Below are 14,782 nucleotides of genomic sequence, written 5' to 3'. Positions count from 1 at the left end.
CTGTTAAGTGTTCTTCAACATTGGACCGTGTCTTCAGGCCACTGCAGGTTCAAAACTTTCTGCTCGGGTTTTATTAGCCTCACTAATAGCTGAGTTCCCCAAATGCCAGGGTCCACCTCTGCTGGGAGCAAGGGCTTGGATCTTGTCAGAGAGGGGTCGCACTAACCAACTGTAATCTTTAGGGTACTCCACTCCTGCTGACCTACATCTAATGCTGGTTGCATCCCCCTCTGCTCGCCCCCTACTGTTATCCTTTCCCTCCCCAATCTGGTCTACCCATCCCACGTCAGTTGCGCCACCCTTTACTCTCCCTCCCACATCCTACCACCCTTGTGTGATAGCATCCCCCTCCACCCAGCCCGGCCAGTGCCTTGTTCCAGCCTTGTCCGGCTGGCCGCAGCGAGGAGCATGCCTCATCCTCTGGTAACGGCAATTAGCAGAGTAAAGCAAGCTGTGGAGGAGACCGGATCCCCCGTCCACGTTTCAACCCCGGATCACGAGTCTCCAGCACGACTTCAAGGCGAACCGTGCAATTAGCTACAATAATGATAATGTGTTGTAAGGGAACAAAGGGAGGGTAAAACAGACTACTGTTGTGAGGCAGAGTGGGGTGCTAATAGTGGGGGGGGTTATTTGAATGCCCTGGTGCAGATAGGAGACCAAATCAAACTGATTATCAAACGTATGATGAATTAAATTTTTCCTCTAATTATTCCTGCCTTTCATGTGTAAACCAACTGGGTGAGTTTTGCATTCTAGACATTTGCGGTCAGTGGTCTTTGGGCATCACACTGGGGTTACGCCTTTTATGTCTTCCAAGAAACATACAAGGAGTTATTTGTCTAACTAAGCTGATGCAAAGAAGAGAGAGAGAGGGGGAAAAAAGTATTTTTTGACTTGACTTAATTAGATATTTTAAAAAAGAATATTTGGCAGGACTATAAAACTGTTTTAAAAAGAGGAAGCATGCTGTTTGATGTCTGACCATTGCACATGTGTTGACACGAAGGCGAACCACGCTGAAGACAAACCGCAAAACCCAGACCACAAAATAACAGCATCTCGAGTCAAGGTTCTGAGTAGATACAGTTGAGAAGCTGACTCGCCTGCCTCGGTCGGTGGGAGCACAAAAGAGCAGCGCCTATTCTCTCCGCTGTGAGCAGAGACCATTCCTTCAGTCTAACATCCAGAGGTTTTTACAGAGGATATTTTGCTGGGTGTTGTGCAAAACGAACCGTGTCCCCAGAGCGGCAGCAACTTCACCTTGGCGGAGTAATGCTGTGATATTCTGTTTATTCTTCACTCACTTCATTTTACTCAGAGGAAATCCTCTGGAGATGGCTTATCTTGGAGCTGGAACAGGTGCACTCTAATTTACTCCTATTGCTTGGGGAGCCCAGGGGCCCCTGTAGAGAAGAAAGTAGCGATGTAGCACACTCCACTGTAAAAAGCACAAACAGCCAGAGAAAGAGCATTTAATCGAAAGAGAAGAAAACTGTGAGCTTTTGAGTGCAGCTGTATCATTCGGATGCAAAGAAAAAGTGGCTGTCATTTCTTTCAACTTTCATTTTTTCAGCTCTGTTTACTTTTCCTGAACCTGCCAGGTCACTCTTGGTAAAGTCCCAGATCACACGGGAGACCTGTTGTGGAGTGCCTTGGAAAGGTATTCAAAATTTCTCCCAGTTTGTTACTTTAACATAATTTCTTTTTAGAGCGATTTTATATTATATATACCAACACAAAGCACAGCTTAGCCATGAAGTTGAAAGTAAAATGTTTTCATTATTTTCTAAATGCTGTGGCTTACATGTGTTATGCCATGTTTACTCTGGAACAGTTGAAATGAAACTACCTTCAGAAATCAGCTTATCACTAAATCAAGTTGGTATTTTTTTCTCATATATATATACAGTATATACTGTATATGTGATATATACAGAGAACATTTCTTTCACTTTTGTTTTGTAACTAATGTCAGAGAACATTCGTGAAACAATAGCAATATGAATAGCAAGACGCACAGCAGACAATTCAGATGTAAAGTTGAGGAGAGTTTTATAGCTGTGAGACATTTTAAAACATTTCAACCCATCTTTTCCAAAATGGAAAGACTCTTTGGCACAACTGCAAACCTAAATGATAAGCCTGTCCGCTTAACCAGAAAGGCAGCTAAAAGGTCAATTTTTACTCTACAGGAGCTGTAGAAACCCACAGATGTGTGATGGCAGAAATGTGTCCTCCATCTGACCTGTATAGAAAAATGTTCTGGTTCTGGTTTAAATGAGCCCAAACAAACATGCAAAGTCCTACTTGGCATCACTGCACATTGAGCACACAGTGAAACATGGTTGTGGCAACATCATGCATTTTCAGGATTCACAGAGAAGAAAGGCAGTTTGATATAAAGATGGATGAAGCTAAATGTAAAACAATTATATATGAAGCTCTATTTGGGGCTTTAAATGAATTGAAACTGCTGCAGAGATTCAACTGCGAGCAGCGCTGCTTGAAGTCACATCTAACTGCAATTAAGTATTTCAGATTAAAACATATGATGTGTATAAAAACTACCCAGCCAATGTCTAAACCTAAATCTAACCTGAAATCTGTAAAAAGGATTCCAAAACGTCTGTTACGTGATACTTTCCATTGAATGTGACTGAGCTTTCAAACAATAACGAACAACAACAACAAAGAAAAAAAAAACTCTCTGCAGATGCCCAAAGCTTTTAGAAACAAAAATATATGTTGTGGTTTGTGGCTGCAACATGAGAGAATATTCAAAACTTTAAGGGACAGACTTTTTGCCCACAAAAAGTATTCACCCTTTAGAATATTTTACTCTTATTGCAGACATAATCATTACATTTTGACTTCTTTGACAATTAGGAAGCCACTGCTGGACAGAACTCAGATCAAGGCTTGACTTGAGACTCCATGGTCAAGTGGAAGAAAGCTCTTTAATCCCATGAAAACAAAATTGAACTTTTTGCCATCAGAAAAGAGACTATGTTTGTCAGACTCCAAACACTCCACATCACAACAAACACACAATAGTGTGGCAGCGTCATGATGTGACGCTGAAAGGCATAAAAATATGCAAAGGTGGAAACTGTTTCCACCTTCTGAGAACTTTGGCTTCATTCATTTTCCAGCAAGAAAACCTGAAGAATCCAGCTAAAGCTACACACAAACGATCCGAAGACAACAAGGTGAATGGTCTAGGCTTTGAGTGGCCAACTCAAAGCCTAGACATCAATCAGACTGAGAATTTGTGGCAGAACCTGAAAAAGACCTGTTCACAGCCGATCCCCGCTCAGCCTGACAGAGCTTGATGAGTTTTGCAACGAAGGATGGAGTAAAACTGCAGTGTGCAGAAGTACAAGCCTGACTGGGACGTATCTACACAGAGTCATATCTGTGATGTAATCGCAGCCAAATCTGGATCTACAAAATACTTTAGTGAAGGGGGCGAATTTCCGTGCAATTTTATGTTACATATTGTCATTATGTTGTAGAAATTAGTATTTACTTTGACACTACAGAGATTCTGTTGTAAATGTTTTGGTCAAAAAAGACAAATTTAGTTGATCATGATTTATTTGTAAAGGTAATAAAATGTGTAAAACATCCAACAGGGTGAACAGTTCTTATAGACATTTCAAAGACATTGTGATTTGATTCTTCTAAGAAGAAATCATTAGATCATACTGTTAAGTTTTAATGCATCACTACATGAATCTTTTACGATATATATGTATGTTTTTTATTTTATTCTTGTCCTGATCTTGCAATCTGTTTCCATTTGGAAGACAAATCTATGAGATGTGAAAAATTCAAAATGATATGGTCAATTTCGCCAGAAACTGTATTGCCTCTGATAACAACACATTTCCTCACCTAGCATTCCTGTAACATAAACAAAAGTTAGGGCTTAAAATGGCCTCTGATATGTGCCACTTGAGTTAAAGTCTACATAAATGTGTGTGCTATGGCCTATTTGTTATAGTGATGCCGCACATTCCCAGCCAGGAGAGAAGTTTGTTTCATCTGTCACCCCCATCCTTGCAGTCTCCGCAAAAGAGCTAAGCTTTCAACTTTGAATTTACTCTCCAATTCCTTTTCTTTAGAGAACTGCTGGTTTTTGAAGAGAGGAGCTGGTATGTTATTTGTTCGGTATATTATAAGTATGAATTCAGTCAGTATTTTTGTTTTGTGTTGCACATCTCTTGGGAATTATGCAATCAAAGCAGATGCCTCAAGCAGTCTAGAAAGCGCCCCTTGTGAATAAGAGAAAATCTTGTACACAGCATTTTTTGTATGTGTGTATGAAGAAGGGGGGGTAGAGGGGGGCATGACAACAAAGCAAATATATGGCATTGTTCTTTGTGTCTTATACCCGTATTCTGCACCTTTTTTTAAAAAAAAGAAAGAATCGAAGCCTCACGCCAGCACTCATTCCTTAAAAGAAGCATTTAAATACAAAGATAATTAGTGTGCATAAGGCAATGAAGTGCATAACTACGGTTCATGCATCATTTTGACTGATGCAATGCAAGTTCAACCGTCAGCGCTGTATGTTGGAAAACAAGATTTGAAGACAGCGCTGCTTGTAGATTTTCACGCCGCATAAACAGACGTTTCTCACTCAGAAAAACTGAAAACAAACACCGAAAAAGCAAGAGAGACGAGAGCTTTGGCAAGACAGAGAGAAAGCAAAAAAAAAAGTAAACACAAAGAGTGAGATACAAGGACAACAAGAGAAATATCATATACACTTTTTAATGAGTGTGCCTGCCCCGAGCTTCTGTTTTTAATCACCTTTCCATGTGACATAATTTGCTGTGAGATTGTATATGCTTGAGGGACTTTCAGTTCTTGTCAACTCAAGAGCATTTGAAACAATCAATACCTGTCTATCCTGTGGCACACTCATAGTTGGCCATTAGGAAAGAGCTGCTTAAAGTAAGCTCAGCCAATACCATTAGCCCTAGCCTAAGGGCAGTTCCATGCCTTAGTCAGGGTAGGCACCTGCCCCCGTCACCCCCACCTCACCCCCTTAACCCCCTCCACCCCTCCCCCTACCATTAAGAACCTCCCCTGAGACATCATTTGGACACATCGGCCAAAGAGCACTTCTTTATTCCCTCTCTTTTCTTTCCCCGGCTCCACCAAAAATCAATACATCTCCCCTTTTTCTTATTTTCACAATTTTGCCTCAATATTATTCTCTCCTCGGCCAGAAACCAATGGACTTTGCTTTTTGTCTTTTCATCTACGATTTCCTGTGACTAATGTCTGCACATCTCACATTTTAAGGTGAAATAATAGGAAAATGATTGAATTTTGTTGTTGTGCTGAGCTGGAACTTGAGGGGACGGGGGGGGGAACGGTCTCGTTTGGTACAATTTAAGCAGAATAAATAAAAATGTTTACCTTATTTCTTATATTTTTATACACAGAGAACAGGTCCACCAGCATGCTGTTGTGCTTAACTTCACTCATTTGTGTCTGACGCTAAATAAAGGAGACATCAGGACTGAGACATTTTCACAGCAATGAACAAACTTCTTATGTGTCAATGTTTCTCTGGTTCAACCACTAAACCCCGGAGAACAGAGACACAAGCACACAGTAATTCTTCCTGACTGCGTCTAATTTTACAGCAGGCCCGATGACTCCACGTAGTTCAAAGTCTGTGAACAAGTGCTTCAATTTAACGCCCTTGGAAGTGCAATGGTCACTCAGCTTTCTTTTTGCCCTTCCAACCCCCTTATTTCCCACTCTAAAAGAAAAAAAAAGGTGGGATACTGCCCTAAATCTTGGTCAGTGCTGTTTACAATAATAACTCTGAAGAGTGATAGCCGGTTCCACAGCACTGGCGATTTTTGCGGCCGTGAGTATCGATCGGAGGGTCCTAATGAGCAGCCGCGGAGCTGTGGCTAATGGTGTTGTGTCTGGTGTCCGTGGTAAACGCCCACATTGAGATTATCATTCCCAGGGGGGAATAAGAAAGGTTTTGCCAGCCCAAGCCCTCAGGGTGTGAGCGACACACTTCAGGGGTCAAGGTAAACTATCAAATGAACAGCCAGACTTTTCACACCCCTACTTTAAGGGTTGTACCAAACTACACTCTCACAGAATCATTTCATACTCTTTGTAAAGTCATGCAAAGGCATGCTTTTTGACGTTATGTTTTCCTTGTTTGCACATAGAACGGTAGATTATAATCCTACCACCCTGTTGCAACCGTACTTTTTCCACTCCTTTCTTTTTTCCTCTGCAGTAGTTGTAAAAAGCAATTACTGCTTCATTGATAGAGACCTCACCAAACTGTTATTAAGAGACCTCAAATGAGACCTAGCTTAACAGACTGATAATGGCTTATTTGACTTTTGAGATTGCCTTGGCACAAACACTCCAGTCCCTCTCTCGTACCCATGGTGGTCATTGTCCTTTGCTATGCATGGCCATTCTGGCAGTCTTGAGTGACGTCCAACAAGTTCAGCAGATTCACAATGTAAGTGCACACCAGGCGCTGCAGAGAATCTTGAAAGAAGAAGCTGGAACAGCATAATGAAGGGAGTTGTCACTCCCTTCATAAGCCCTGGTAGAAAATAAAACCTGATGTCAAAACACATTTGGGAAAGGAAACTCTTTATGTGGACAGTGCTTTGTGGGTAATTAAGTTTTGGTCTAAACGCAGCAAAAATAAAAGTAAATAAAAAATGCATGTTCATTGCAACAGCCTGCTCGCTGATTCAACAGACATTTCCTCTGTGGATTTATGCTCAACAGTGTTCGGCTCAGGGTGCGTGCCGAGCATTAGTAGGGCACATTCTAATGAAGTCAAACCAATGCACAGCACCTCTCAGAGTCATGCCCTGTTTGGAGTCACACTTCCATGTCCTGGCAAATGCGGAGCATGTAAAACAGAACTGTCAATTATTCAACATGAACAGGAGGATGTATGGAGTGACATGGGGGGTGGACAGGGGCCTACTAAGCCTGGGGCAGATAGAGGGTACCACTTTGATGTGAGTGTGTGGGCCTGCAGAGTTACGCAAGGTGCACTGGGTAATCTGCTAAAAGCACCCCCAACCCACATCCAGCCTCTTTCGTTTTTCCTTCCCCTCCCTCTCTACGCTGGGACTCTTTTCTTGACTTTGTCAGTTTGTTTTCCCTCTAATACAAACTTTCTTATGCACCATCACTGCTCCAAACACGCAAAAAAGAAACTAAGTACATTAATGCATTTTTCCAATAGTCAATAGTTACATTGCTCTAAAAACGACATAAAAGCTCAGAAAGACACATTAAAAGGACACAACTCTTGAGTACCAAAATCATTATATTCCTTCATTTTTAAGGATTCAGGAAAAATAGCTGCATCCTACCAAAATCCATGATCTGAATATCAAAATTCTGTCTTGGTTTGACTTTTTGATTGTCCTCAACTTTTTAAGCACACTCAGACATTAATAGGCTTCTTTACATAAACACCATTAACTTTTAAGCCCCATTTTTTCACCTCTTTCCCTACACAGAGGGCAGAGGGCTAAATACATTCACTACTTAAGCTTGCTTAGGTTGTTATTCTTTTTTACTACACAACATCCCACATACCAGTGTGTTACATTGATAGCGTTTCAGAAGTTTTACAAGCCTACGTTTTGTGTTTGTTATGTAGTACTTTTGTTATGAAATACAGTATTTTGTGTAGGACAATCACTACATTTTCCTAAAATTATAACCTTAAGTTTGTGGTTGTAAAATTTTAGTTAATTTCAATCGATGTAAAAACATTTAATGACATGTAATCACACAGTCACAAGTCATGAAGTTGTGATTATGGCAATGTACAGAACATCCAGAAATCAATGGTGAAATTAGAATACATATTTAGGCTAAAAATTACAAAATTTCCAGCTGCAGGATGAAAACACATCACTTGAATCCAATTTTATATGCAATGGAGTTTTTTGGGCTCTTAGAAAGACGGGGTGAATAAAAATGCATGCTTTTAAAGGGGTAGTATTATTTACTCTACAGTAAAATCAAGTAAATATGTTATACTAAGTCGTTATAAAAATGCTTTATATATCAAACGTGACTTGAAAGAAATTTGACTTTGTATTTTAACACCTCTGTCTCAAGAAGCTCCTGATATTTCCAATACTTCTCCTTCAGCATGTCATCACAACAATGCTTTTCCATTATGCCACTTACAACTATTCTTATGAGCGCTGAACTGAGAAGTAGTTAATACTTTAAACAGAAGCGCAGTTCCACCAAAGGTTGGCTAATTGCTGCTGCTAGTCTGGAGGAGCTGAGTGGGGAAGGGGTACTCTGTGAGATGGGAGCTCAGCTAGATGCTTTGTGAGAGCAAGCATTAAGGTGCTCTTCAATGCCTGCCAGCAGCGATTCAAGGATTCCTCAGACAGGCATGAAGGAATCAAAACAATACTCCAGGTATGTTGTCGTTGAAGAAGTAATATTATGACATTAAATAAAGCTCAAAAAGTCACTTTCACATAATAACCCCTCTTTGATCTTCTCTAGTGCAAATTTAAAAGAGTATTTCACAATTTCACAATTAATTGTGTTTGTCTACATAAAGTACTAATAATATACTTTGAAATTTTTTGTTGAAAAGGGTGTTGATTACTTTATTCGGTTTTGATCAGGTGTAACCTTTGAAAATTTACATTGATAGCTTGCGATCACAAGACTGGAACCCCAAAGTAAAGAACCCCAGCCAACCTTTAATGTTACGCTATTAATTTTGGTTGTCCTGCACAAACAGCTGTTACATGTTTTGTGCGACAGAGGACTGCACATGCAGATCCACACATTCCCTATTCGCTTATGCTCATGCGGTGATATCAAATCTTCCTTTGTTCATTAGCCAAACAAGAGCCAGAAGCACTTGTTACAGATAATAAAGTTGTGAATGGCTGATTTTGGAGAAATGGCGCTCCTGCCGTGTCACAGGAATGGCATTACTCATTTATACAATGAATACTAAAAGTTCCTCTCTCTAGAGCCTCCTCTCGTAGTCATACAATAGCAAGCTTAATTACATTAAGTTTTGAGAAGAGAGAAGTTAATGGATGACATTTTGCTACACCATGAGTGCTCCTTCCAATAACAATAGAAACCCAAATAAGACCTAATTAATATGCATAGCGAAGCCAATGAACTTAATTGTCAAGTTGCTTTTATCAACCTGTCAAAGGATTGACAATTAAAACAGCCTCCGTTAAAACTTTAATGAGAAGCAAGAAGGATAGAGGGATGATGAGGGAACAAAAAGATGCAAGCTTCATCCGTCATGAAAGACGCTGCAAGACAACTACCCATTATTATTTTCTATCAGGATAAAACTATGCAAATCATATTATGCATTTTTAAATAATGACTCAATGAGTAATATTTAATTTATCACCTATACTCTTAGAATGAATATTTAACGTTGTTTTTAAGTTGATGAATTCGTTAGATAATTTACTGTTGAGCTCCAACAAGGAGTCATATTTCTTTTTACTGTCTTTTTCTTTTTTTCTTGCGATTGGAAACATTTTTATCCATTAGCAATGGATCAATTTTGATGTTTGACAAGTAAGTTTGGAGGAGGAGTGGATTTTTTTATTTTTTTTATTTATAGGCCAGAGCTCTTCCTTATCTTGTAGCCCAAGTTGAGTGATAGTGTGTACTTCTACCTGAAAGGGGGGGGGGGGGGGGGGTGGCATTTCGACTTGAGTTTTTATCCCAACATTGACACCAGCGTGTCTGTGCTCCAGTGGGAAGAGAAAACTGCTGACTCACTCCCAGTGCGCTGGTTGTTGTTCTCCCTTACAGATGTGACCGTTAATAGGCCTGCATCCATAATCATTAGTGTGTCTCAGTGCACAGGTACCCGATGGGCCCCGTGCGTCTGCCATTTGGTCTCGGTTCACTGTGCTTGCCTGCAGATGTGAGCGACTCACACACCTGCTCAGGGGCTCTCAAACAGACCACCGCCATCCGTCACAGCTCACGCAACGCTTGCTCTGTCGGAACAAGGCCTTGGTTCCGGTCCAATGGCCCTTAGACTGTAGGTCAGCGGCCGTCTCTCGTGATGGACCCACCCTACCATGAATCATATTCTCTCGCTCCTTCATGCCCACTCCACTCCATACAACTCAGCCCTCATTGCCCCTGTTCAAGATTTGCTCGTGCTTCAAATGGGCACTGAAGCGCACTGAAGTAGCTCAGGTGAGCTAGGTGAAGAGAACGCCTCAAACAGAGATAAACTAATGATCATGTTTTCTCACATCAGACACTCCCCTGAAAATAAAACACAATGCACTCCATAAGAAAAGAATAAAAAAATAAAAAAGTAGCTCTCCATTTGGGTCTTTCACGGGCATCAGGCCATGCTTCACACTACATTTGTTGATGTGTGCATGCATGTGCACGTCTCTTGCCATCCCGCCTCCCATCAACTCCTAATGAGGCCAGCTGGCTCTCTGCTCGGACCAAACCAAACTGGAGACAGCACAGACCTGGCTCTCTCCGCCTTGTACACCCCTCCTCCCAGAAGCCCGACGCCCACCCTTCCCTGTCCTCCAGATATCTTGGAGAACCATGGACGCCTGAGCTCGCGAGACAGATTTGGAAATGGCCAGAGAGTTTGTGTAAAAATCTTCAGCGTCTCCATTATCCTGTTGCCAGGGCCCCAAAAACGAAAGTCCACAAAGTCTGCAACTCCAAACCTGCCTCATCAGTTACCCACTGCTACACTGTTTTCCGCATCCTACAAGAGAAGCGGAGAAGCTGAGGTGTGGTGTAGAACAGTGGAAAGGAGGAAATACCCCGAGGCACAGTCATGGGAATATTGTAACTGACTATGGAAACAGAAACATGGCCAGTGTTACATACGGTATACCCAGAGTAACTACAATAACAATTCAAACAGATAAAACACAGCCCGTCCAACATGTCCTAATGCGCAAAAAAGAAATCAACTGCAACGGATTTAATTTTAACTTTAATGTCCATTATGTCTCCGCGGATTTCTTTTAAATTTTATTATCATGAAGATAATTTTTTATTAGACTGCCGCAGTTAGTTTCACTGCAGACTAATTAGAGCCATTTCCCATTATTAACAAGTATTATTGTTGATAAGGGCCAAAAAGGTCTGCAGAGACACATGTATTGTCCAGACTGTTTCTTGGCATTCGTTTTCGTCCATGTGGGTGAGTAATTCCAACTCTCTTGCAATGTCTCCTTGACAACTAACAATTATACTCTGTAGCTCGTGCTAGCAGCACAAGAAATCACACATCACAATTCTACATGCATGCTGAGAGAGCATTACCATGTGCATGCATTAACAAATACATACACTCACACATGCGGATGTGCTGGCACACAGACAATTTGTCTATACATGCATAAGTATGCATGCATCAATTTGCATACAAAACAAAACAAGAAAAAAGATGTGAAAATACACAAGTAGGCTCTCTGTCCAATCCATGCAATCTCTTGCCAGGTCCTGCTCACTTTAGTGTGGAGACAGCAAACTGTATGTGAGTTTTTTGCCCAGGAAGAGAGAGTGGACCAGGGGGAACACCTTAACAGGTAGCCCTGGGGTGCTTGCCAGAGTTCGGTCAGCCAGAGGGAGTGAGTGGCTCTGGGAAGCCGTACCACCACTATCCTCTCTGTCCACTGATTATGAAGCAGGTCCCAGACGGGTGCCTTTAGGAACCCCCCAGGCTACTCACAGCCTCCTTCTCCTCTGTTACAGGATCTGTCGCTGGGGGATTTGACTGAAGTGTGAAGAGGGGTGTGTATAGGAGACATGCTGAGAATTCCAAATAGGTACGTGCTGATTTCATTTGTTGTCTTGCTCTTAAGTTTTGTTCTGGTTAAAGATTTGTCGAGATGACAGGAAAATGATGGCATTTATCTTCTGCGTGAGATCGATTCTCAGAATGTTTTAATTTCAACTTGTCCGTTCCCCAGATAATCTGGCACATTCTAAGCTGTTGATATACTCCAAATAAAAAAAAAAATCCTGTTTAGTATGTGCAACAAGAGCTAGGAAAAAAAGGTCTCAACACTGGGGCTCAACTATAACCCTGTCTTGAGTTATGATGACGTCCCAAGTTTGGAAAAGCCCTCTGGCTTCAAACACCTTTGACATGATATGTGTGTGTTTTTTGTGTGAGCAAAAAAAAAAAAAAAAACTCTTTGCAAAAGCCCTCCCAAAAAACAGAAAGAAAAAAAAAATCATAACTAATGAGCCCATTTAGCGCCCAGCACCTGACTTTGGCCCGTGATCTCCGGGAGACATTAGAGGCAATTTGCCATCGACTTCAGGGCTCTTGTCCCAAATGTTATCAATGAGCTTGTCAGGTACAGACCTAACCTCCCTTTGTTTCCTCCTGCACCCCCCTTCTTTCTGCTCCAATCCCCCGACCTGCTCCCTGGGCCCCTGAAGAGGAACCAGCGGCATGATGTCACACACCTGTTTGGCTGGAGGCTGTGGCCTGGCGACGCTCGAAGCCGTGGGTGTCGCGTTGGCACCCCTCTTTTCCCCCTTGTCGCTGCCTGCTACGCCCCGTGGATGTGTCAAAATGGCAGATGATGGTTGGGGTGTGTGCAGCTGCTTGGGAAGAGGAGTGCCAAGGGCGCTCATTTCCTGCGGTGAGTTTTAATTTGCTCTACCCGTGTCTTCTGAAGAATCCTTCCCCCCCCACAACACACTCACACAAACACACACTGATCTATTCTTCTAAACTTACCTCATCACGCACTGACTCGCAATAAACACACATGCTGTATACAAATTTGCCACCACCCAGGGGGACAGACACCCAACTAGAGGTGAAGTGCACAGGAGGAGTGAGGTGTGTATGTGTGCGTTCAGTTGGAGGGGTGTCAGACTTTAGTTTTGGAAGCTCACTTTTCTTGAAACTTTCTCAGATGATCTAACTGCATGTACGAATCACTCCTCAGAAGCATTCAGCTGGGTAAAAAGAGACAAGTCAGGAAAAACTGCTGAGAATATGCAGCCAGCATCACTGCAGTATGCAAGGGGTCCATGTCTCCTGACATCTGCTGTGCAGTTGTCACCGGTAACTTAAATCCCCATTGATCAGACAGCAAGAGTGAATTTGTGCTGCTGTTTTTCTCTAACTCCCACTTTGCGAACAAACCCATTTTCACACGGGGCACAGGCATATACCTGACAGTTACACCCAAACAAGCCTTGCTGTTTACTCGAGAACAAACACACAGACGCCAACCAGCAAATCTATTCTCAATACACACATCACCCTAGACGTAAAGAGATTCAATTTTCGCCTACCGGGAGTGTTTCCATTTTTTTTTTTTTTACGCAACAATTTTTTCCCTGTCTCTCCTGTGTCAAGACAGCTGCCTTTGATGTTAGCATCTAATATACAGGGCTAAAAAACTATAGTTTGCTGTGAGCTGACAGATAAAACAGTGCAAGACGCCATTACCCCACAAAGTGGAATAATGAGGAGACCTGAACACACAGAAGACAGGAGCCCAGTTGAATTACCGTGGTCTCTCATCCAAGGTGGGAGCTTTTTGACAGCTTTCCAGGCAGCACAACACATTACCATACTGACGCTGCTCTGTAGTGCCAAAGAAAAGCTTTGATGAAAACATAACTGGGAAACTGGGAAATCTTTAAATGTGTGAGAGCGCATTTGTGTGCGAGAAAGGTGCTTGGCTGCATGCATGCATGCATGCTTTTTCTGCTCATGACTTTGTGTGAGCGTGCACTTGTGCATGCATTCGTGCGTGTCCTTAAGTCCCTTTTTTTGTAACAAAAATGTCAGGGAAACAATGGAAGAACCAAGTAGTGTCAAGCAGCAACTTTATGTTTGCTAATTACTAATCGGATAGTGTAGGAGTGTCTTCCTTCTGGCAGACACGGGGGCTTCCTGTTTTTTAAATTATTTTCATGTTGATGATTCAGTTGGATTATCAAAGCGTCAAATCCATCTGACAATATGTCTGAAAGAAATTCTTCAAGTGATGAGTGATGATAGTGATCCTGCCAAATTTATTCTGCCATTTCATTAATGTAGCTAACTACTTAGTTATCCATATTCTAACAGAGTAGGCTTGATGTTAGATCTTTGGCAAGGACACCCTGTACTGAGTTTTGGCACGGTACTGTGCCGCAGTATGCTGCTGACTCTGGGTCTTAACGACAGGCTAAACGAAGCGGGCGTTACGGCCCCCTGGATAGGTCATTACTCGTCCGTGGCCAAGAGCTAAACTGGAGCAGGGCTTTTTAAAGAGGGGAGCAGGTGTGTTTCACCATAGGGGCTGGAGCCAGCCCAAGACCAAACAGCCTTAACGGTCTTTATCTCCTTCATAATGAGGCCACGCTCTCCACACACCCGAACTCTGCCCACATGGACTAATGCTGGAGGTATGGAGACCCGGCCCTCCCCCTGGTTAAATGGTGACACTTTGAAAATGACCCGCGCCCAAAGCAATGGCAAAACAGCGGCGCGTCATGAATGTCTATAGATGCGAAATGATTTGCCACCATGCAGTTTAATGTGAGTTAGTGAGATATTTAACCCAGTTAATTATCAAAACTCCCTTTGTAATGGGAAAAAAAAAATACCTCTGAGTATGCAAGTGATGTGTTAACCTTTTCTTATTTAAAAGTAATGGTTTAAATACAGAGCCTTGTAAGACTATTTTTACTCCTTGAACTCTGTTGCATTTTGTTGTGTTTT

The sequence above is a fragment of the Xiphophorus maculatus genome, chromosome 22, assembly GCF_002775205.1.
Source record: "Xiphophorus maculatus strain JP 163 A chromosome 22, X_maculatus-5.0-male, whole genome shotgun sequence".
Classification (NCBI taxonomy): domain Eukaryota; kingdom Metazoa; phylum Chordata; class Actinopteri; order Cyprinodontiformes; family Poeciliidae; genus Xiphophorus; species Xiphophorus maculatus.
Note: the sequence above shows the minus strand (reverse complement) of the source record.